Here is a 23,700-nt window from a genome sequence, read left to right as displayed (position 1 = left end):
AAATCGTGCTTTGCTCCTTTTGTATCAGTGGCTGCTTTCTCAATGGAGGTCAGTAGTTCTTGCCTACCATACAATAACTAGCAGGACAATCCATTATGAAATCTTAACTCACTGATATAGGAGTCAACTCCCAGGGGCCAAGGTCCCTTTGCCCCCCCCCCAACAAAAAAAACATTTGAAGGGGCTGGGGGAGCCCCAAAGTTGATGTGCATTGCCATTCAAATGGTGTGTGTGCACCATGTCATGTGATAGATTATGTGGGGGCAGGGCTTACCTGGGTCCCCCAATATTTTATTCAAGTTGGCACCCTTGCAAAGGCATTTGACTCATCCTTTTCAGTGATTTGGATCCTGAACCAAACTGAGCTAATCCAAGTGGTTCAGGCTTTTGGCAAATCAGACTGAGAGACTCCTATAAAAATAAAATAAACTTTACCCCCAAAAGTATATTGAGGCTGCACTGGATCAGCCCATCCAGAGTGATTTGGGGCTGTCTATTACTTCCCTTGATCTGGACAGTATACTTTTGTTGATATAGCCTAGAATAGCATTAGCCTCTTTTTTTGCTATTGCATCACCTTGTTGACTCATGTTAATACTCCCGTATTAAGAGCTCAGATTTCTCTTGCTTGTTTCCTATACTCTGTGCATTGGCACAGAGATGGAGGCAGAGAAGTGAGCCTTATTTACTGCCTCATTGCCATACACTAAACATGATGATATGGTTTCACTTGCCCTCAGTCAGGTTAAAAGCTCAGTTTTTGCCACTTGTGGTGTACCCAACCCTTAGTTCCTGGGCATATCAGTTGTGCAGGGCAGGTTCCACAGCACCAGACATCGTGCTCAGGGGTAACCATTTCAAGAGCCTGAAGGGTCTCACTGTTAAACGGTGAGATGGGGCTTCAAAGGGGTCATCTACTCTAGCTGCTGGGAAGAAAAAAACAGGGCACTTAAGAATCCATTGGGTTCCATTAGTTTCTGGGTGCAGACTATCTGAATCATTCCACCACCCCTGGAGGGGAGGATCAGAACTGCAAGTCCAAACTTCACCAGGACGGCAGGGTGTTATCCACCAGCACCCCCATCTTGAGAACACCCCTTCCTCTATCTGGAGCAAATCTTGTGTGCCAGATCAATGAAGTATGCACAAATGTAGCAGGGTTGTTAATCTTCAGTCTATTACATAATAGATGGTGAATATTTATCCTACGTGGCTCGAAGTATAAGTCTCTTAGCAACCACAAGGTCTGGTAGAGTCCTTTTTCATTCTCTCATAGTCAATTCCCATACAACAGGGATATAATTCAAAAGTACATGGACATCTGCAAACATCAAGAATTTATCCAGTGGAAAATTAATATTGTTATAGCTTTGCTGTAACAGGTGGTGGTGTTCAGTCTGGATGATAGTCATAGAGCCTGTATATGTGAGGTTAGTATCTATGAGGGGAAACCTGATGAACCAGCCAAGCCACTTGCTTTGTTAAGGTTGGCCACTTCAGTACTGCCCTTGGTTGGCCAGTTCAACACTCCCATTTACTTGCCCCTAAAGGTTGCCATACAGACAAATGGGTGGGCCTTTCCCCACTTCACCAGGTTGGATGCCATGTCATCTTAGGATGGAGAATAATAGGCCAAGGTCGGGGGAGGCTGCCCGTGAGAGAGTTTGACTGGTGCTGGAAGCCAAGGACAGAGGAGCATGTCTTGCTCTGTGCTATGATGGGGCCTTCCTGGAAACCAAATGCAGAGGCAAGTTCTGTTTTAATGCTTTGGGCCCCTCCATCCTATGCTCAGGTTGTATTTACCGGTATGTGTAAATAAAACCACATATCACAACGACACCACAGTCTCCATTGACCTTCATTCCAAGGAAACCGAACGCTGGGTCAACCCTCAGGACAGTAATACCTCAAGAACTGCATCTCCCCATATGAACTGACCTAGACCCTGCAATCTTCACTGGAGGCCTTCTCCATGTGTCTCCTCCATGAGAGGTCTGGAGGGTGGCAACATGAGAACGGGGCCTTTTCTGCAGTGGCTCCCTGCTTGTGGAATGCTCTCCCCAGGGAGGCTTGTTTGGCATCTTCCTTATACACCTTTAGGTGCCAGGTGAAAATATTCCTCTTCAACCAGGCTTTCGGCGGATTAACAGTCAAACACTTTTTTATTGTGTCTGGGGGGGTGGGGTATTGTGTTGTTGTTGTTTTGCTTTTGTTTCTGTTTTATTATTTATTTTGTGTTTTCCTTTTGTATTTTTATGCTGCGAACCACCCTGTGACCTTCGGATGAAGGGTGGTATACAAATATAATTAATCACAGGCATCCCTGGAGTCTCTCACTGCTCGGAAAGTGGGGTACGTGCAACAATATGGACAACTTCCAACCAAAAAGATGCTATCACTCGACAAGCACACATCATGGGCCCCAGCATTACACCTCCAGCATCTACCTGAATTAGAAAACAATAGCTTCTTGTAAGCATGCTGTGGAGTCCAGTGTACCCAAAATACTACTTTTTGCTGAATCAGCTTTAAATATTTTTTTACCATGATCAGCAGCATTCCTTGAGAAACCCATTTGCTGTTGTTTGCATTTTAAGCTTTCTGTGAAACGCAGTGGAAGAAATAGGGGTTTTATTTGCAGGGACCTGACATCATAATTTATAGGACACACTTACGTATTTGCAATGGGCAGAATTTACCAGAGCATGACACAGTTGCTTTGTTGAAGATCATGTGACGGATCTTTCCTGAATATGACAGAAACTCTGCTTTCCCATTGGATCAAAAGATCACACTGCTGTGGCAGACAGCTTGAATGTTTTGGTCTCAGACAAATGAGGAAGGCTGCTGGAGGGCCAAATGAAACCCAACATGACAGCTGCGTTAAGCAGCCTATAAGCATAAACGTTAATGCTGTTAGATAGAAAAGCATTGCAAGAGCTTTTTAAATATATATTTCTGGTACCTGTTTGGTTTTGCTTCCTCTCTATCAACCATGGGTCTTCTATTAACCATTTACCTTAAACGTTATGTTAAGAACAAAAAACTTTTTATTGCAAAACTCCTTTATTTCACAGTGATAAGCAGAAATAGTACAGTACATCGTTATACAACAAAGTTGTTCAGCTCTCAAGTATTAAATGCCCTCTCTACCAAAACCTATGCTAGGCATTTTACTGAAATGTCTTCATTCTAGTAAATAATAATGCCTTTAGCTGATATTAATAAGGTATGGTTGGAAATTATAACAAATTGTTATTAATCATAAATGCAAAACCAAGAAGATATGATTAATCCAGCTTGATTAACAGAGAGTACAAGGGTGTGATCTCAAGCATTGCACGAAGGGGCCAGCTATGGATTTGAGGGTGAGTCAGAGAAAGCTTTGATTCATCCCCCTTCAGAACGGCATTCCCTTTTTCAAATTGTCACTTTTTACTTCAGCAGAATGCATTCTGTTCAATTCTTTTCACTCCTTTCCCTGAGCCTTGGAGTGTTCACTGGCTCCCACAGCTTTCTCTGGAAGGCCACTTTAACATCTTATGCACAACGGAGACCCCACTGCAAACTTATCAGTTTATTATTCCTCTCTTTGTTTCTGTCCAATGGGAGCTCACGCTTTTAAAGACTCAAAAAGGTAGTTTTTCCATGTGTCCTAGGAAAGATTGCATATGAGTCCAAGAATCCTTGGCCTACTATTCTGATGAAATATTTATCATACTAAAAGTTCCCCTGTGGTTTAATAATATATTGCAATGTTTTCTTTCCATGAGCATTATGCATTACGTAGTGTGCAGCCCATTGAAGCTGCTTTGGCTGATAGGGCCATTTTGCACGTTGCCTTTTTAGATATATGTCTAAGAAGCTTTGTGCATACTATGGAAAGATATAAAGTGTAAATGTGCAATAAATGCTTGTGTCATACAATAATGAGCAGGGCTTCAGCTCCTGCTTTGAGTGCCCACGTTGTACCAATCCCAGGTTTGCCCCTGCATCTTGTGACAAATGGCCTGTAGATTTCACAGTGTCAAGTGTACCAAAATAAGGCACTCTGTACTAATTTTGCGTGGAATTGCTAAGCTAACCAAAATATGCAGGTTGTCCCTAAAAGTGGCCTCCACACCACATGCTTGAAGAGCAGTCAATCGAACGCAGTTTTTGGGTTTGTTTTTAGCAATCCGGGAAACTACAAACCAATTCGCTTAACGTTAAGCGCACGTAAACCAGGCCTCTTGCACACTGAGCATTTACTGTGGTGTTGCCATGCTTTTTTCACTTACTTTTGAAAAGGCAGCTCTACAATGTCATGAACGAAACATCCCCCTCTCATTTTGTGTGTGTGTGTGTTGAGTTTTATGTTTAAGAGCTCCAAAAATACAACTTTTTAAACTATCGAAGGAATGGCTGTGCAATTTCTCTACGTGCAGGTGACCTCTTGTGTTGCTGCTCACCTGACTCTGGCACACAGACTATTTCCGAGGCTGCTATACCCATTTGTTTTCCCTCTCCTCTGAGGGAATCAGCCCTTCTCTTTTTAAATACCAGTGCCTTCATATCTGTTTCTTTCTCTTTTCTTCCTAAATTGCAGTGCCACAAGAGTTGGGGAAGGAATCATGATCAGGAGCACAGTGCAGGGGGGAGGGTATATCTGACCCTTATCACACACACAGGTCTGTGACACACACAGCCCCCACCCCCTGCCGCCACCCAGCATTTGGAGTTAGGGAAATGGGGACCGTCTGCTTGGTTACAGACAGCTGGGAATGTGGACACAGTTTTCATTCCATTTTAAAGCAGGACAGCCACTATTTGTTGTTGTTTAGTCGTTTAGTCGTGTCCGACTCTTCGTGACCCCCTGGACAAGAGCACGCCAGGCACTTCTGTCTTCCACTGCCTCCCGCAGTTTGGTCAAACTCATGCTGGTAGCTTCAAGAACACTGTCCAACCATCTCGTCCTCTGTCGTCCCCTTCTCCTTGTGCCCTCCATCTTTCCCAACATCAGGGTCTTTTCCAGGGAGTCTTCTCTTCTCATGAGGTGGCCAAAGTATTGGAGCCTCAGCTTCACGATCTGTCCTTCCAGTGAGCACTCAGGGCTAATTTCCTTAAGAATGGATGCGTTTGATCTTCTTGCAGTCCATGGAACTCTCAAGAGTCTCCTCCAGCACCATAATTCAAAAGCATCAATTCTTCGGCGATCAGCCTTCTTTATGGTCCAGCTCTCACTTCCATACATCACTACTGGGAACACCATAGCTTTTACTATACGGACCTTTGTTGGCAAGGTGATGTCTCTACTTTTTAAGATGCTGTCTAGGTTTGTCATTGCTTTTCTCCCAAGAACAGCCGCTATTGGGTGCTGCTAAATAATCAACACCTGGAAGCATGCCCGGCACATGCATCTTGGGGGAGAGGCCTGACGTAACATTTACTCTAGTGTCAGGGCTGATACACAGATATATATTGCCCACAATTCCGCTGGCACTGCTACCACCATGTCTCTGTAGATAGAGATGGCAGTAGGAGCAAAGTTGTGGAAAGTGCTGCGCTTTGGCCGTGGTTAAGAGTTCCGCTTCTGCTGTTGGTGGATTTTAAACCGTTAAAAACCTCTTTTTGAGATGACAGTGACCCTAGAACCGCACACGTTACTCAAAGTCATTTGCAACCTTTTTGCAGAGACAATAGCAAACAAGGTGTGCCAAAGGCCGGACTGACGTGGTATAAGGGAAGCTTTCTCGGTTGCCATGGCAGATACTTCAAGAGAAATGTTGACCCAGCGTGCGGCAGCTGTGAAAAGGGCAAATAACTTGCTAGGGATTCTTAGGGAAGGGGCTGGAAATAAAACTGCCTTTAACTTTACACAAATGCCTGACGTGTCCACACTTGGAATAACATGGGTCACCATCTTCCCACCTCAGGAAGGATATCACAGAGCTGGAAAAGGTGCAGTCAAAAGGATCAAGGAACCAGGAGGCAGTCCCTACAAAGAAAGACGTCCAACATTTAAGAATGTTCAGTTCAGAAAAAAGAGCATCATAAAGATGTTTGTGGAATTGTGCAAGGTGTGGAAGAAGTGGATAGTGATAAGTTTTTTCTTCTCCATTTCTCATGATGCCAGAGTGGAGGTCACCCAGTAAAACTGATTAAGAGCCAATTTTAGGACAGAAAGAAGAAAATATACAGAACACCTAATTAATATATGGCACTCACTACCACACAGTAAAGGCTATTAGTCACAAGAGTTTAAAGAGGATTAGACAAACTCATGGATGAGGGGGATACCAATGGCTATTAATGGCCGTGGCTAAATGCCACCCCCAGGATTAGAGGCAATATAGCACTGAATTGTAGCTACCAGAGAATAGCAGTAGAAGTGACCCATTATCTTCAAGCTCCGACTGTCCACATTAGGTCACTTTCTGCTCCAAGACCACATTCCATGGAAGAGCAATGGAAACGCTCAGCTCAGCAGATTGTTCCTTGACAATCAAGCCACATAGGTTTGAATGTGCACGCAAACATATCACTGTGTCTTGATACAGTCATATCGCTGAATGTGTTTCAATAGTCATGCCTTCTCAAGAGCTTTAAAAAGTTGATGCGGCACCCACAGACACCGCTGTGCTGGCCAGCAGCACCCTACTTCCCCCATGAGAGGTCTCAGTAGATATCTCCTCAGAAATTCACAATTCACAATAGACTGCTCAGTTTCTGTTTGTACTGGCTCAGCCAGTACACTGAACACAGCACATTTCGCTGGCTGCCAGGACTGGACACTCACCCCATCCATTCTGAACTAGTAGCTAGTGCACCTTTTCTTCATTGGGGGAGGGGGGCGGCATGCCCAAACCATTTTCTGGCCCTGTCATTTTGTGTTAGGCCACACCTCCATGGCGGCCATGGCACCTTCTCCAAATGTGCTATTGGCTCAGAAAGATTGGCAACCCATGTTTTAAGACCTCACATCACAGCCAACCATTTGGCTCATTATTTCCAAAATACTATGGAAATTCCTGCGTAGATTCCTGCATGGCAGGGGGTTGGACTAGATGACCCCTGGGTCCCTCCCAACTCTAAGATTCCACAGCTCCACCATTTGTGCATTTGAATCATGCCTCTCCGTCCATGCACTTTCCCGGGCAGCCCCTGATAAACACTTGCCTGGTAAGATAAAATAAGACTTGTGGCAGCCGGCCTTTTTCTTTCCTTTCCGCTTTTGTGGAAATGAGGAATATGGTGAATAAAGCTTAGCATGAGCAAGGTTATTTTGATTACATATTTCCCTGTTGAGCTTGTAACTATTATTACCTAAATCAGTGCCAGTTTGAGGCAACTATAGTGCACAGACACAAAAAAAGCATTCTAAACAGCCCACAAAGGGAAACTATGTTTAGTGAGGAAAGCGAGAAGAGAGTTGCTTTAGACTGGTATGAGTAATGTTAAGAAACAGCTGGGAAGGAATATTAGGTAATCACACACACAAGCTGGAAACTGGGAACATCAGGCTAACATACTAGTATAATTTTGTATCCCCTCCCCTTCCCACGGATACAGCAAGGCAGAGGCCATGATGTAGTCGGGTCTTCAGATTTAGAAGCTATTGGGGAAAGCAGCGTGACTCATCGCTTTCTTTCGTAATTTTAACTCAGTCCTTCAACTGCAGTTCCTCCTAAAGACTGGAAGCAATGAGAAAGAATAAGAAATGGAGACAGACACAATACGCTTAGTGTGTAGTAGCGTGAAGCCTGTTTGAAAGCTCAATGTACATTTTTGTGTTGCTTTGTCTGAGGCCTGCAACAACAACAACAACTTTACATTCTTTCCATATTTCACAGAAAAGCAAAGCACAACAGTTCACCCTGATCAGTTCTTCCCCTGCCAACTACAGATGGGCAGAGCAACCCTGGAATGTGAAATCATGTAAAATGTTGACAGCAAGACAACAAATACGGTCATTTTTGAAAGGAAAGAAAGAGGCTGAATTCCCTTTCAGGATTTACTTGTAAACAAATTATGGGTCAGTATCTACCAGTGAGTACTCCCAGGCCAGCTGAATAGAAGGTGCCCAGGTGTCCTGTTCATTTCGATGACATTTGTACAGGAGTACTTTCTGGGAGACGGTGCTCATATGACATTGCAGGGGGTTGGGCTGGATGATCCTCAAAATCCCTTCCAACTCTACAATTCTATGAAACAGGCTTCCCCACCCGTCAGCTGCGCAGCTCAACAAGGCCCCTCCGCCCCTCCAGCTCACGTGAGCAGGGGGGGCAGCGGGGCTTGCTCAGCTGACGTGTATGGACACGGCATCAGCTGCTGCACGACCCTGCATGTCAGCTGTTAGGCGGGGAGGCTGAGCAGACTCAATAAAGCCCCACTCCACCTCCAGCTCATGAGGAGACCCTCCCCAGAGCCTGAAGAGGACACCCTCTTTGGGCTTTGGGGAGGGTCTCCTCATGAGCCAGGATTCTACAGGGTGCCCCCCACTTCCGGGTTCCACTTCCAGGTTCCTGGCACTGTCCGTGTGAGCAGTTGGGTGCAAACAGGAAGCTGTCTGTATAGTATCTGCTGAGATTTCTGTTTCTCAGTCTATAATGTGTGAGAATTAATGCACTTCATAATGAAGAGGTCTGCGGCGGTAAAAACAAAATGTACACACACTTTAAAAAGGAAGGTACACAAAGCCTATGGACAGCTCCCAGGTATCATAGTGAAAGATAGGACAGAGAGAGAGAGAATGGACTACAGTCAGATCTCGGGTTGAAGTAGCTTTGGGATGAATAGTTTCAGGTTGCGCTCCGCGGTGACCCGGAAGTAACGGAGCGCATTACTTCCGGGTTTCACCACTCACGCATGCACAGACGCTGAAAATGGTGGCGCGCGGAAGCGGCGAATCGCAACCCGCGCAGACATGGGTTGCATTCGCTTCAGGATGCAAACAGGGCTCCGGAACGGATCCTGTTCGCATCCAGAGGTACCACTGTATATCTTGTTCAAAATACAAATTCTGCTTTTTTTCTGCTTCCTGATCTAGATATACAATCCGTTAATAGGAAGAAGAAAATGTTTTAAATCCGTTCTTAAGGAAACAGAAACATATGAATGGGAGGGGTTGGGAATTTATTTGAAAATAGGGGTGGAGGGCATTCCTAATAAGGATGATTCTTCCCACTGGCTATGAGGGGCAGGATCTTCAGAAGTGTTCAGCTGCTGCCCTCCAGACTGACTGGCAAGAATGAAGACAATTTCTCGACCCCAAATCCAATGTCTGCAGAACCTGGCTGCCAACCCGATGAGAACAACAACTTCAAACCAGAGAAATAGCAAAGAAGGAGACCTGGTCCTAGACATAACAAAACTGGGCATACACCAGTACTCTAAATAATGTGTGCAATATGTAAGACAGCAGCAGACGTCCTACATCAGCAATCTCACTCCAGGAGAAAACACAGAGAAAGGAGCGGTACCCTCTGTCCCTATCTCCAAATAGAAATTCTCATTAAGTACAATTTCCATTTTTGCCAGATAGGGACAGAAGACATTCATCGTAGATATATATCAGAGGAGCCTCCTTCAGACCTGCTTGGGTTTCCTCTGCCTTCACTGACTGCAGCAGAAACCCTCTGGAGAAGCTTTCTGCCAAAGGCTCCATCAGCTGATGAAAGTAAATCTATTCAGCAGTGTTTTACAAAAGTGTGTGGCGAGGCCCAAGTGGATGCCCAGCAAATATCTATGATAGGAAAACTACACCTGCAAGCAGCTGCGGCAGCCGCTTCCCTGAAAAAGTGAGCAGTCATTCCAGAGGGAGCAGATTTGCACATCAAGAAATCGTGGCTGTGGACATATTTATGCCTTTGGAAGCCCCCGAAAATGCCACAAGGAGGGACTCTGATTTCCTAAATTTCACTGTTGGATCCAAATAAAACTGCAGGGCACGACTGACATCCAGTGAATGTCATATATGCTCTTGACAACAAGATGGAGGGGTTCAGAGGGAAGGCAAAACCACCTGGGCACAGAACTCTGGACGCAGATTTCACCTTGGGAATAAAATCAGGATCAGGGCAGAGGACAAGCTTATATTGATGGAATATGCAGGGTTTCGGGGGGTATGCTGTCTGAAGATAGCAGTTAGCAGTTACACAGCGCATTTCAGGTGTGCCACACTTATTACCACCATAAGTCTTACAACAGTCCTGTAAGAATCTAGTATTGCTATTCTCATACCTGAAATGGGGAGTGAAGGCAGGCAGAACAATGGATTGCTTAAGGCAACAGGATGGCTGCTTGAGGTGATATTTGAATCAGGAACTTCCCATTTCACACTTTTAGCAACTTATGCTCCATTAACTCTCTGAAAATATAGCACAGAAAGAAGGGGTGCTGGGTTCTGACAGCTAGCTAATTTACAGATCCTATCCATTCTTAAGGTTTGTTCCACATGGTACAAGCTACATGGAGAGGTAAGTAAATAAAAAATGAAACATACTGCTGTTGCTGAATTATTTTTAAATTGTCACATGAAGGGGAATCCTCCTTATTTGTTCTCCCAAAATATTACTATTTTGCCTCATTTTATAACTAGGTTTGCTCCTATATTAAAGTGCTTTAGAGAGGGCGTACATACAAGTCTGCCTGGCCACAAGAGGGTTAAAATATCCTTTCAAGTAAATATCCTATATAGCACCAGGTAAAAATCACACTTTTAAAGCTAACACAGTGGAACTAACCTATTCAGACACAACAAGTCTTCCTTAGGGGAATACGTCTCATTCCAGGGTTCATTCCTGGTTTCACATAGTGTGTCATGAATTTCTTGTTCAAAGAAATGTAAAACACATCCGTTTTCTGCTTTAGAGACAAACTGTAGTGCCAAATATCTTAATTTCAAAATGCAGTAGCTAAAAATAATTAAGCTTCATATAAATCCCAGTCACCTCTGTGCTATAATTTTAAATGTCCGCTTCAAACTCTTTCATTTTGTAAAGAATCTTGCTGGTCAATTGTTATTTTTAATATAACGTCCATCCATTCATATTATTGTTATTGCCAACTTGTACTGTGATTTTCACTAGCAAAAAAGCAAACAAAACTGACTAGTGAATACTAGCGGTCATTCATTCAGCCTGAATCCTCTGAAAATTGCAGATTTTGATAAAGTTGCAACTGGCTTTTTTAGCAGAAAAGAAGCAAGTGACTCACCCCAAGCCCTGGTTCCACACAAATACTCAAACCAGGAAGCCCAAAGAGCTCTCAAAGGTCCCAGTCCTCTTTGTTTTGTACTGAATGTAGAGCTCTGTGTTTTCAAGTTTGTTTATGACCATTTTACAAAACACGATTACATGAGAACAACTCAGGATGACAGAAATTGCAACCTGGGAACAAATTTATAACAGTGTAGTTTACTTCTAAGGAAACATAAAAAAGATTGAGGCATAAGTGGCTTACAACAAAGGTTTATTCTTAGCAGTTGGCTAAACTTGAAACCTGAGAATATCAGATTTTATTTATCAAACGTAAATTTCTGAGACCAGAGGGAGAAGACACCACACTCAGGGCCCCCTCCACCGTGCTGGAGTACAGGTCCGGCTGAGACCCCCCCCCCTCCATCTAACTACCAGTGCGGTTGGTAAAGGAGCAGCCCAGGGAGAAAAAGCCCAGGCAGCGTGTGCTTAAAAATGGACAATAACTTCCAGCCCATAGCTTCGCAATAAGCCAGCTGCCTCTGGGGTCACCAAAAGGTAATAGTGCTACTCCCCTTGGTAGCACTGTTGCAGGACCAGGCATCGGACTTCCCAGACCCCAACCCATATAAATAAGAGACCAATAAGACTGGGTTTTGGGTAAAAACAAGCCACCACTTTATTGAATACAGATGAAAGAGGTTTGGTTTGGGCAAGGGGCAATCGAAATACTTCCAGCCCGTCCACCGAAAGTGACGCGTGGTCAATCCAGGCGGGGGTTCCTAAGACTTACATCCAATAGGGTGACCCCCACAGGGACCGCCGTCTGGGGGAGTGCCTTTGGCCCTGGCCCCCCTGGGCACACGGACGTGTCCACTCTCCCCAGATCCCTTTAATAGGCTACCCCAGCATTTGGAGGGGCAGGCAGGGACTACAACCTGCCCTCTGTCCAAAACAAGGGATTGCCCCAGTGCTCAACCAGTTGTGACAAATTGCTATGAGATAGGCAAAACCACCAGGTCAGTGCCAATTAGCCCGGTGGGCAAATTCCTACCAGGCCCCGTAAAGAACAGCGACCACCGCAGCCACAGCAAAGTCATTGCCTATCAGCGTAAACCGGGGGTGGGGGGGACCCGGCGCAGGAACAAACAGGCTGTGCCCAGGTGTGGGCTGCTTAAATGGGCAGGGGGCGGATCTGAGGGAAGCCCACCGTCGGCTCTATTGGCTCCGCCCACATCCCAGCCTGCATCCCCATTCGCCAATGTAGAGGGCAAGCTAAAATCCATCTCCTGATAGGCAGCAGGGGCATGTGTCCACTCCACCTATCAGAATGGGCACTGCTGTTTGAATTCCACCATTGGGGAAAGCTGCTGCACCAAGAGAGATGAGCGGACTTGTATTCTATGAGGTTACTCAGGGCTGCATCCTCCCAGGGGCGAAGCCGCATGCTCCGCTACCGGGGGTGGAGAGTAGGCGGGGGTGTGGCTGGTGCCCGCGGGGGCATGGCGCGCCTCCTGGGGACGTGGCACCCCACCTGCGGGGGCATGGCGTGGCACACCGCTTGTGGGGGCATGGCACGCATCCCAGAGGTGTGGCACGCCACTCACGAGGGCGTGGCGAACCGGCCACAAGGTTGTGGCACCCAGCGTGCGGGGTGCGTGGCACGTGTCCAGGGGGGCCGCCACCCTACCAGAATAGTGGTGCCAGGGGTGGGCCGCTCGCTCTGTACTCCCATTCCTACCATAGCTATCAACCTTCCCTTTTTTTGCGGGAAATTCCCGTATTCCAGCGCCGTTTCCCGCTGCTATCCCGGATTGTTAGATACCCTGTAAACTGTCCCCGGGTCAGGAAAAGCTACTGATCCCTTATTTTCGAGGCTGCTGATCCCTTATTTTCTACTTTGTAACACTTTGTATATTTCTCCTTACAAAACTTCTTGTAGTCCTACTAGCGTAATTTGTTGATTACAGTTGCTCTTCAAATAATTCATATATTTCTTCCAATCTTCTGTAAATCTCTGGTCCTGCAGGTTTCAAATCCTTCCTGTCATTTTGTCCAATTCTGACAGCTATGGTTCCTGGGCAAGTGATTTCCCTCACCATTAACTCCATGCAGCTTCGTCTTCTCACCTCGTACAAGCTGCCTTTCCCTTTCCCAACCCCAGACCCGAAGCCGCTTCTCTCTCCTGCTCTGCAGTCCCACTCTGCGTCCGTGTTCCCCTTCACTCCCTGGTCCCTGCCACCTCCCTCCCCTTTTGTGCAGCCCCCCTGCACCCAAACCATCCCCGCAGTCACCTCCCACATCTTCCTCCTCCCGCACGTTGCACCTGCTAAGCACGCTTTTTTCACTTTCCGCACAGGTCTTAGTGAGTTTCTCCTTGCAGAAAGTTCCAAGCAGCTTACACCAAAATTGACACTGCCGCTTGCCCTGTGCTTCCTAGGCACGGGTCAGAAGTTTCTGCCTTGCCCCGCTCCTTTCCCAGGGAAAACCCGCTCTTTAGCTCTAAACCGGAACAAACAGCTTGGAGGAGTAGATAGCGAAGGCCTAAGGTAAAGGTAAAGGGACCCCTGACCATTAGGTCCAGTCGTGGCCAACTCTGGGGTTGCGGCGCTCATCTCGCTTTATTGGCCGAGGGAGCCGGCGTACAGCTTCCGGGTCATGTGGCCAGCATGATTAAGCCGCTTCTGGCGAACCAGAGCAGCGCATGGAAACACCGTTTACCTTCCCGCCAGAGCGGTACCTATTTATCTACTTGCACTTTGATGTGCTTTCGAACTGCTAGGTTGGCAGGAGCTGGGACCAGGCAATGGGAGCTCACCCCGTCGCAGGGATTCGAACCAGCGACCTTCTGATCGGCAAGCCCTAGGCTCTGTGGTTTAACCCACAGCGCCACCCGCGTCCCTAGCGAAGGCCTAGCAAGGCCCAAATTAACAAAATCCATCCCATCATTTCAGACTCAAGTTAGATTTGGAATCGGGGTCACTTTACTAGATGCAGACCACATAGGGTATCGGCACCGAATTACTGAGTCAAAACGGAATTTAAAACTGAAGCCTTTTACTGTTGCAAATAAAGGTGCTAAATTTAGCGCCTGTTCCCAGGACTCAGTTAAGCTCCTCTTAATATAATACGGTCACTGCTTTTCAGCTACGCAGAGCTATAAACAATGGCCAACAACTCTGCTTTTATTTAAAACTTGAAGGGGGTTATTATTTTAGCAAAGGCTTTAAGAAATCCTACCTATCAGAAAAATGCAGCTTGTGAGGGGAACTTCCTGTTTTCATATTTGGCTCCTGTTTCCCTCAGTTGCCGGTTATTAGGCAGTTAAATATGAAATGTATTTTTAGCTCACTTGTGCCTATTATACAATCCCTACCACAGCTTAAAGAGCTTACAAATTGAGAAAATGTAATTACCGTATCAAAGATAAAGACAAGGATATACTTAGTCCCTTTGAAACAGCCAGTTTGGTCGCTTTGGGCTGTTGTCTCTTTTTTTAAAGGGGAAGTAAATCAATTTTTAGATGGCTGAAAATACTCAACCATTCAGCCTAAAATAATATTTTATTTCAAAATGTTGTATCCAATTCAAAAAGGTTTCCCCTCCTACTAGCTAAAGCATTAATCAATTGATTAAACTTAGCTCTAATAAAATAGGGTTGATTTAACTAGTGAAAAGTTTTTTTGAATCAAGTACAAAATTCTGAAATAAAATGTTGTTTTTAGGCTGAATGGTTGAATATTTTCAAAACTATAAAATGGACAGATTAAGAAGAAAAGAAAGTGTAATTTCTTATGTGGCCTCTAGTTTACCTAGTAATTTATATATATGCACTGCATTTTCCACAAACCCAAAATTTGTACCCAAAGCAGTTTACAGAAAATAGATAGTCTACAGAAACAGAATTGTAATACATAATAAACTACAATTATCATATTCAGTTGTAGAATTATTAATTCAACCATTAACAATTCATTTTAAAAATATTAAAAAGTGAGCACAGGTTCACCATTATTGACCGTTTGGTCAATTAGCAACATTAGGTCAATTAGCAACCCATTTATGCGGCCACAACAGACCACAAGTTCTCCTCACAGTTCTGCATGTGAATTTTTTTATTAAAGTTATTCATAATGCAATAAGATATAGAAGACCAATCCAAATAAAACACAAAAGCAGCTACAAAAAACACAAATCGAACGTAGAATGCGGAGTCCTCTCTTAAAGGCAGTTCTTAAATTTCTGTGCCTCCCACCCAGTTCTCCTCTCAGTGCAGAAAGAAGCTTCCTCCTAAAGGTTCCCCGGGCCAGAAGTTGGGGCAAGGCAGGTGGAAAGAGCCATCCCCAAATAACAGATCTCTCACCTTGCAGCAGATTTCCAAGGAAGGTCCCTTATGCAATGCAGAATGAGTGTGTTTCAAAAGCATTTGCATTATTCCCCACACTGGGATTTCCTCATTCTCATGTGAGAGTCTGAGTAAAAAGTGGAGAAACTATGTGATTCTTATTCCCCACACCTTGTCCACGTCATCAGGAAATGACATTGCTATGATTACCTTCATCGTTAATTCACTGAGACTTAAATCACGGCATGAGTGGTATTTGGGATTCGCTGGGCACGGGGCAGCGCTTTAGGACAAGCTGGGGCTGTCCAAAAGGGATGAGCTCCACTTGAACCAAGATGGAACCAGACCAGAGGTGTTCACCTGCGGATCCTAGAAGCCTCTGAGCCATGACAGGGGACATATACTGGGAATGCAGCTGCTGCAAAACAGATGTTATGTCAGATACCATACCTACCCTGAAAACTGAAAATTCAGCATAGGATGATGACAGGTCATCATGCCCATCATGGGTCAATGACCTGTTTCCCCAGTCTTTATTTAATATTTTAATTAATTGAAATACCCACTTACCGGAAAAGATTAGCATATTAACAGCACACTCCTCTTGCCCCATGGGTGCAGTAACTGGGATCAGATGGCCTAGGTGCATCCTTGCATGCTAAGCAGTTTGGTCTGTGCTGAATTTATCTGGGGATGGTACATCCATACATGCAAACCATCAAGTGATGTTGCAGCCATCAAGTGATGAAATGCCATGTGTGAACCAGTCCTTTCCTTCCATTCATGTTGCAACAGTATGTTAGTAATTCCAGGAGTGGGGATATGGATATACTTGCTATTTGCTGAGATAAACTGAATAGACTGATTAGACTGTTAATTGTTAAATGTAAATCTCCCCCACCCCTTTCCCCAGCACGAATAAAATGACACATTTTAGACAGACTGTTCAGGCTCTTTCTTTTGCCAGTATACCCAGCAAACAGTCTTTTGGAAGAAGCTGAGTTTCTGTTGTATGAATCAGGCTTATCTCACTTTTAACCTGTTCCCATAATAACTGTATTTTGTAATATATCTACATGGAGGTGTGGAGAGAAAGCTGATGTTTTTTCCCCTGCAAGCATTTTTAAATAGCTATCAGCACTTAATATTGTGGATCATTGTACAATTGTGAGGCGATATGTTCTACTGTGGTTGTAGAAAGGCTATTCAACCCAATTTTGGCCTTTCATTTTAGAACAGAAAAGCTGCTTCCATGTGTTGTTCCTGCTAGACAGAATGGCTCTTTGTGACGCAATACGTCAGAAATATGTCATTCTTTGATGCAGACTTGAAGGGGTAGGCTGGAAGAACAGCTTTCATAGGAAATAGGAAAACAGTTTTGTTTATACAAGGAGCTATGCAATCTCTCTGGGACTTCAAGAACTGTAATGATGATAATCTACATAGTGTTCTACTATTCATTTTTGAATGATAATACTATACGTTTTTGAGAGAGAAGTTACCATTACTGCTCTCAATAGATACTAGTCTAAACCTGTGTGTGTTAAGTGGAATATAAATTGAGTGGTTAATGTGTATCACAGCCAGCCATTGTGCACATTCACCAGGCCTCATGGAGAACATACACATAATCCTTCAATGAAGAGGGAACTGTGTACATTTACCAGTCAATAGACATAAACTTGCCTTTGGGCAAAGTACACATCTCAGCTGAATTTGGTTTATTATCTGGCCCTTATAGATAATTCCCAACAGGCCTTGGGGAACATGCATATCCTGTTTTGTACACTCTGTGCACATACTCCAGTCAGTCTGCAGAGTCTCCAATAAACGTGCAGTGCAGTCACACCATGATGGGTTAGAATTTTGTTAATTCACCCAAACACTATTAAACTTCAGATGCATTATTTATCTTGCAAAGACTCATCTTGCTATCCCCCTATAACTGTCTTCCCTCTCAGTCTGCATTGACCATTCCACCTGGTCATTAATTTTGGAAGAGGTTATCCCGAAATTATATTTCCTTTGTTTGTCCTTTACATTCATTGTGTTGGTCATATAGGAATTACACTCAACTCATTTCTCTTCCTCTGTAACTCAGGAAACACGATCACGGATTTCTTTGCAGCCTGTACAGTGGACCCTCTAGTTACGTACCGCTCTGGATACGTAACTTTCAGGTTATGAATGCAGAAAACCCGAAAGTGTATACTTCCAGGTTTCACCGCGCACGCATGCGCAGAAGCGCTCGATCACACCGCGTGTGTGTACAGAAGCGGCGCCTCTGCCTAAGACTTTTGGGTTGTGGACGGACCCCTGGAACAAATTTAATTCATATCCGGAGGGTCTACTGTACCTGTTTAACCTTTTTTTGCAGTGGTTCCCCATTTGCCAAATGTTCTCCCCACAGACTCGCCTGAGGCCTTCATGATCTTTAGGCGCCAGGCAAAAATGTTCTTCAACCAGGCCTTGGGCTGATTAACAGTCTGTGTCCTTTAAAATGAGAGGGGGGGAGTTATTGGTGTGCATTATTGTTGTTCCTGTTTTTATTATGTATTTTTGTTGTTGTTTTTTTGTATTTTTATACTGTGAACCTAATATTGAAACATGGTAGCTAAACCATGTCACCCTGCAGCTCTGTCACCACAGCTAAGTAAGTCCACCAGGACCCACTGAGAGAGGATGGAACCCACATTCCCCGGGGCCTTCTCAAACCTGGTGCCAGCTCTGAATGAACTGTATCTACTATTTTAATGACTAATCACCTGGTTTGGAGCTACCCTTGATTCCTTTTGCTTTTACCTGCCTGAATAATTTGGTCTCATCAGGAAACCAAACCATCATACAGTTCACTACCTGCTCCGGATCATTTTTGAACAAGTTACAGGGGACTCCACTTCTTACATCCATCCATGGTGACAGCTGTCCACGGATGCCTACTCTCTGCTTCCTGTTCTTTAACCAAGCTATAAGGGTACAGAGGTATACCTCTTCTAATTCTATCACTGCTCCATTTACTGTGGGAGAGAGGCTTGTTATATTTATTATTATTCATCAATCCATTCACTCATTGCATTTATACTTCCACTCTTCAGCTGAAAAAGATCCCAAAGCAGCTTCTATCAACAAAAATAATGCAAGCCTTCAACTGAAAAGGCACAACACAAAAGGAAAGTGGGATGGGTAGGGAAGAGGAAACCAAGCAAACTCATGCACCTCTTTCATGGTGGCAAGGTGGTCGTGATGATTTTTACTATTTAATATATTGCTATTTATTTCTCAGGCTAACTGTTAGGATTCAGCGTTGCTCAGACTGATAACCTGAGGTCTCCTCAAATAAGGAGCAAGGGCAGCTGGAACCTCCAGCAGATCTCCGTACTACCAATGAACCCGAGGAGCTATCCCTGCCCCAGGACTGGAGGTCCTTACCCAGCTGCCTGGGTTCCTAGTCAGTTCTCCAACACCCAAGACCACCACCGGAACAGGAGCGCAAGCCAGGGAGGATCTTCAGAGTCACTGCCAAAGCACCTGGCTATCTGCCTGGGAAGAGGACATGCACAAGCACTTTCTGTGGATCAGGGCCTGAGAACTTCGTTGCTTAACTATCAGCTCTTATGACAGCTCCAATCTTCCGGATGTCAGGATGCAGACAATGGCCCAGAAAACATGTCATTTGTTTGGTTAAAAGGAGAAATCATAGAATCATAGAGTTGGAAGAGACCACGAGGGCCATCGAGTCCAACCCCCTGCCAAGCAGGAAACACCATCAGAGCACTCCTGACATATGGTTGTCAAGCCTCTGCTTAAAGACCTCCAAAGAAGGAGACTCCACCACACTCCTTGGCAGCAAATTCCACTGTCGAACAGCTCTTACTGTCAGGAAGTCCTTCCTAATGTTTAGGTGGAATCTTCTTTCTTGTAGTTTGAAGCCATTGCTCCGTGTCCGCTTCTCTGGAGCAGCAGAAAACAACCTTTCTCCCTCCTCTATGTGACATCCTTTTATATATTTGAACATGGGTATCATATCACCCCTTAACCTCCTCTTCTCCAGGCTAAACATGCCCAGCTCCCTGTGTTAGGTATAACGAAAAGGAGAATTTCCTGGACGCCAAGATCCAGGTTCGGAGCAAGTACTTTTAGGTGAGAGCCCCAGCAGAGATTTAAAATCACAATATATGCAGCATAGCAAAGTGTGGAAATATAGGCAGTTAGTACTTTAAAATATCCCCTTCTAAGTTGCTTCCAAAATTCCCCACTTTCCATAGCACAGAAAGAGACCACACGTTTGGTAAGTTAAAAACTGTTTACTTACAAACTCCTCAGAGGTCAGATTCATTTGCTTTCCATACAGCAGCAAAAAAAGACAGGCAGTTTAACTTGGATTAAAAAGTTGTAAGTTTCTAAATTATTTGTATAGAATCACAAAAATAGCTTGATTAAGCCACGCATCCAGTTTAGACCTCCTTACTAGTAGGGTTCATATGGTGGAAGTGAGAGAACAAAGAGTTTGGTAGCCGGTCCTCCCAAGGTGAGGGGCAGTGTCCTAGGTAAGCCTGGCAGGACAGCTTACTCTATGGTCTTAACCTCTTAGTGCATTCATTAGAGTTACGCATGTTGGTTATATGAGGCTGATTTATCCCACAAAACATTGGTATTAACAAACTGTGAACAGCAATAAACCAAGATGAGAGCTATCACTTTATTCCAATAATGTTTTACAAATTTTTTTGGAACTGCTGGTCCATTTTCTTCATGTCTTACACTACAAAAATCTTAACAATTGTTTTCCTCATTCAGAAAAAAACTGCCAAAACTTGCTCCAAGAATTAGGCAGACTACATAGTGATAAATCTTTGATGGCATAAACAATAAATGGAGCATAAACAATAAATGGATACCATGTTGTCATGAATAAATCATTTCCCCCCCAATCCCTTGCCTAATTTGATGTGCAGGTTTTTCAGCTAAAATAATGTTCCTTGCTCATTCGATCTACTGTTTAGTGAAAAGTTCCTCCCCATCTTTCCAATGCTTATCCACCTCCATCCTTGCTGCAGCCAAGAGCATCCTAATACATTCTTTGTGAAGTAGCTCCTTATTAAGTGATAACAAGGCTGGGCTCTCAACTTGAGCCCTATCATTTGTCCAGTTATTTCTGCAGTTACAGCGGTACCTCCGGTTACAAACTTAATTCGTTCCAGAGGTCCGTTCTTAAGCTGAAACCGTTCCTAACATGAGGTGCGCTTTCGCTAATGGGGCTTCCGTCGGTGCACGACTTCTGCTTGCACCCAGGGGCAAAGTTCACAACAAGGGGCATCTACTTCCGGGTTAGCGGAGCTTGTTACCCAAAGAATTCGTAAGGAGGACAGTACGTAACCCGAGGTTCCACTGTAGTCAAAAATAACCCTACCGATAGTCTTCCACAGCAGGACAGTGTTACTGCATGTAGGCCATGCATCCTCTTCAGGGATTTAGAGATAGAGAACTATATAATAGCTTGCTTTATTTATTTAATAAAAATATTTATTATACTGCTGTATCATAAAGATATACCACAGCCGTTCACAACAATATAAAAATATGAAACCAAACAATAAAATCATAAAAAGTTAAAAACACGTAGGTAGCCATCAAAAGAGCCATTTATCTTTCATTACTTTTTAAGAATAAGCAAAAAAAATCCCTTAGTCTTAACTAATTGCAAGAGCTTCATTCTTATACGTAAAGGTTAGAACATTCCTCTAATATATGTTTCAGGCCTAGCTGTGTTTGAGAGAAGAACCGCATTGTCCACATACATGAGTCTGGAGGCATCCTGGCTTCTGCAAATTTTCAGTTTATGACGTTCTGGAGAGTTAAATCAGGGAACAAGGGGAGCTAGACTACAACACTAATTCCTCTCGCAGTTGCAACAGAATTTGACAGAGGACCTCCCACACAACATCTGATTTCCATTCTACTTTCCAACTGTAATTGTTCCGTGAGATGAAACAGACTTTTATCAATTGATGCACTCTTTCGGTTGTTCTGCAACCATCCCCTAGGTGAGTGGTTTTCAACCAGTGTGCTGTGGCACCCTGGGGTGTCTTGAATGGTGGTCAGGCGCGCTGTGGGCAACACTGGCCTCTGTCCCTCTTTCCTTCCTTCCCTCCTCTGATGCCCTCTTGTGTCTCTGCCACCCAAAGGCTTGCACAGCTGTTTTTTTTGTAGCGGCCCAGGCTACAAGTTCTCCAGGCGAAAGCAGACTCTGGGTCTGGCCAGGGGAGCTGAGAGCTTTTTGCCGAGAGCCAGGTGGCCTCAGAGTAAGTAAGCAAGCGGGCAAAGATTCTTGAGGAAAGGGGAAAGGAGGCTGAGGGAACCCTCCACAAGGAAGGGTCTCCGCAAAAGAGGTGAGGGGTGGGCAGCTCGGCAGGCAAGGGTAGCTCCTGAGACTCAGAGCACGTTTCCCTCCAGGGGAGCCGCAGAAAGAACCCAGTTGGTCAGGGGAACTGTGGACTCAAAAAGGTTGACATCTTCTGCCTTGGGTTATCAAATCAAAGGCTGATTTGAGACCTACCATCACTATTATCACCATCAATTTATTAATCACTAATAGGGATGCGGGTGGCGCTGTAGTCTAAACCACTGAGCCTCTTGGCTTGCAGGTCAGAAGGCCGGCGGTTCGAATCCCCTCGACTGGGCGAGCTCCAGTCGCTCTGTCCCAGCTCCTGCCAACCTAGCAGTTTAAAAGCACACCAGTGCAAGTAGATAAACAGGTACTGCTGTGGCGGGAAGGTAAACGGCATTTCCGTGCACTCTGGTTTCCATCACGGTGTTTTGTTGCGGCAGAAGCGCTTTAGTCATGCTGGCCACATGATCTAGAAAGCTGTCTGTGGATAAACACCGTCTCCCTTGGCCTGAAAGCGAGATGAGTGCCGCAACCTCATAGTCACCTTTGACTTTACTTAACTATCCAAAGGTCCTTTACCTTTTACCTATACAACAGCTAGTAGTCATCAGAGTTAAGATGTGGGAATTCAAAACTTTCCAGCCTGTGGGTTGCATCCAACACGGCATGCACTAATTTCCACTCACACAATGAAGTTTCCTCTTCTCTCCTTTTACACCCTCAAAATCTTCCCCAGGTGATGGTCCAGCCCTCTGGAGGTGATTTTGAGGCTGCTAGGGAGAGGAGGGATGGGGAAAGTGTCACTCTGAAATCCTAAGTCTCCTGAGATAGCAGAACAGCAGAGATGGATATGACCCTCTGCCAGCATACATTAGAGCGAGAGAGTACAATTAAGCTTTGGCACAGGTAGGGTAGGACACCTGTGCAACTTCCTCACGTAACATCAGAGATTTCACTGGCTTGTTGGCAAAATTGTAGGAATGGGGTATTGCCTAGTAGCTGTATTCTGGGAACCTGCTAATATACCGGTACTAAAGGAATACAATGAATGTACTCCTCAATGGCTGCTATTACCTATAATTGTGGGTCCTAAGACTGACATTAAATTTAAAGAATTCCACATCTTTCTCAATGCTGCAGCCCATCCATCAACTGCCCAAATACGGAAAACCTCAACGAACTTGGACATTAACGTTGTGGCATAGAAATATATTGAAAACAGCAACTCTGGGCAAGATAACCCACCAACTGAGAACACTAAAAGGACTAAAGACACCTGATGCATTTTATGCCACAAGGCAAAGGTTTGTTCCTTAAACAAATCAAGGAAGGGCGGACCTTTCTCCAGCTTGCCTCCACATATGGGCTTCTTGACACAGAAATCTGAAAGTCTCCTTACTTTGTTGTTGATAGTGCTTTGGATTTATATACATGTAACTAACTCCCTATATAGCACAAAAAACATTTTGGACATTAATATGTGAAAATTTGGTATACATCCTGTTTTTTGCTTGTACACCTGGTCCCCGCTTCATGCTTCTTATGTTTTGCTATAGTTTATCTATATATAAAAGCAATAAAAATATTTTTTTCAATAAAAAATGGAATCCAGTTGCTGTGCATCTGTGATATCATTTTCCTTTCCCTCTCCCCATTCATCTCAAACTATTTCCATTTATCTCCTGTGATTTGCTTTCCCCACCTCCTTTCATACCTAACTTCTACCTGAACTGCAAACTGCAGGCTGAAGTTTGGGGTGTGAGAATCCTGCCTAGTGACAGCAAGCTTCT

At 44.5% G+C, this 23,700-nt stretch overlaps 1 long non-coding RNA gene across 1 annotated transcript in view; it reads left to right on the top strand.

The window, feature by feature from the left end:
• Window positions 1-23,084, top strand: part of LOC310748177 — a 121,263-nt gene extending 98,179 nt beyond the window's left edge. The window contains exons 2-3 of the long non-coding RNA XR_014541164.1: window positions 18,806-19,231; window positions 19,602-23,084. This is a non-coding gene — a long non-coding RNA (uncharacterized lncRNA). The remainder of the gene's footprint in view (window positions 1-18,805; window positions 19,232-19,601) is intronic.
• The last annotated feature ends 616 nt before the right edge of the window (window positions 23,085-23,700 follow it).

The sequence above is a fragment of the Podarcis filfolensis genome (genome assembly GCF_964270895.1).
Source record: "Podarcis filfolensis genome assembly, chromosome: 13".
NCBI lineage: Eukaryota > Metazoa > Chordata > Lepidosauria > Squamata > Lacertidae > Podarcis > Podarcis filfolensis.
Note: the sequence above shows the minus strand (reverse complement) of the source record. Positions and strands in the feature narration are given on the sequence as shown.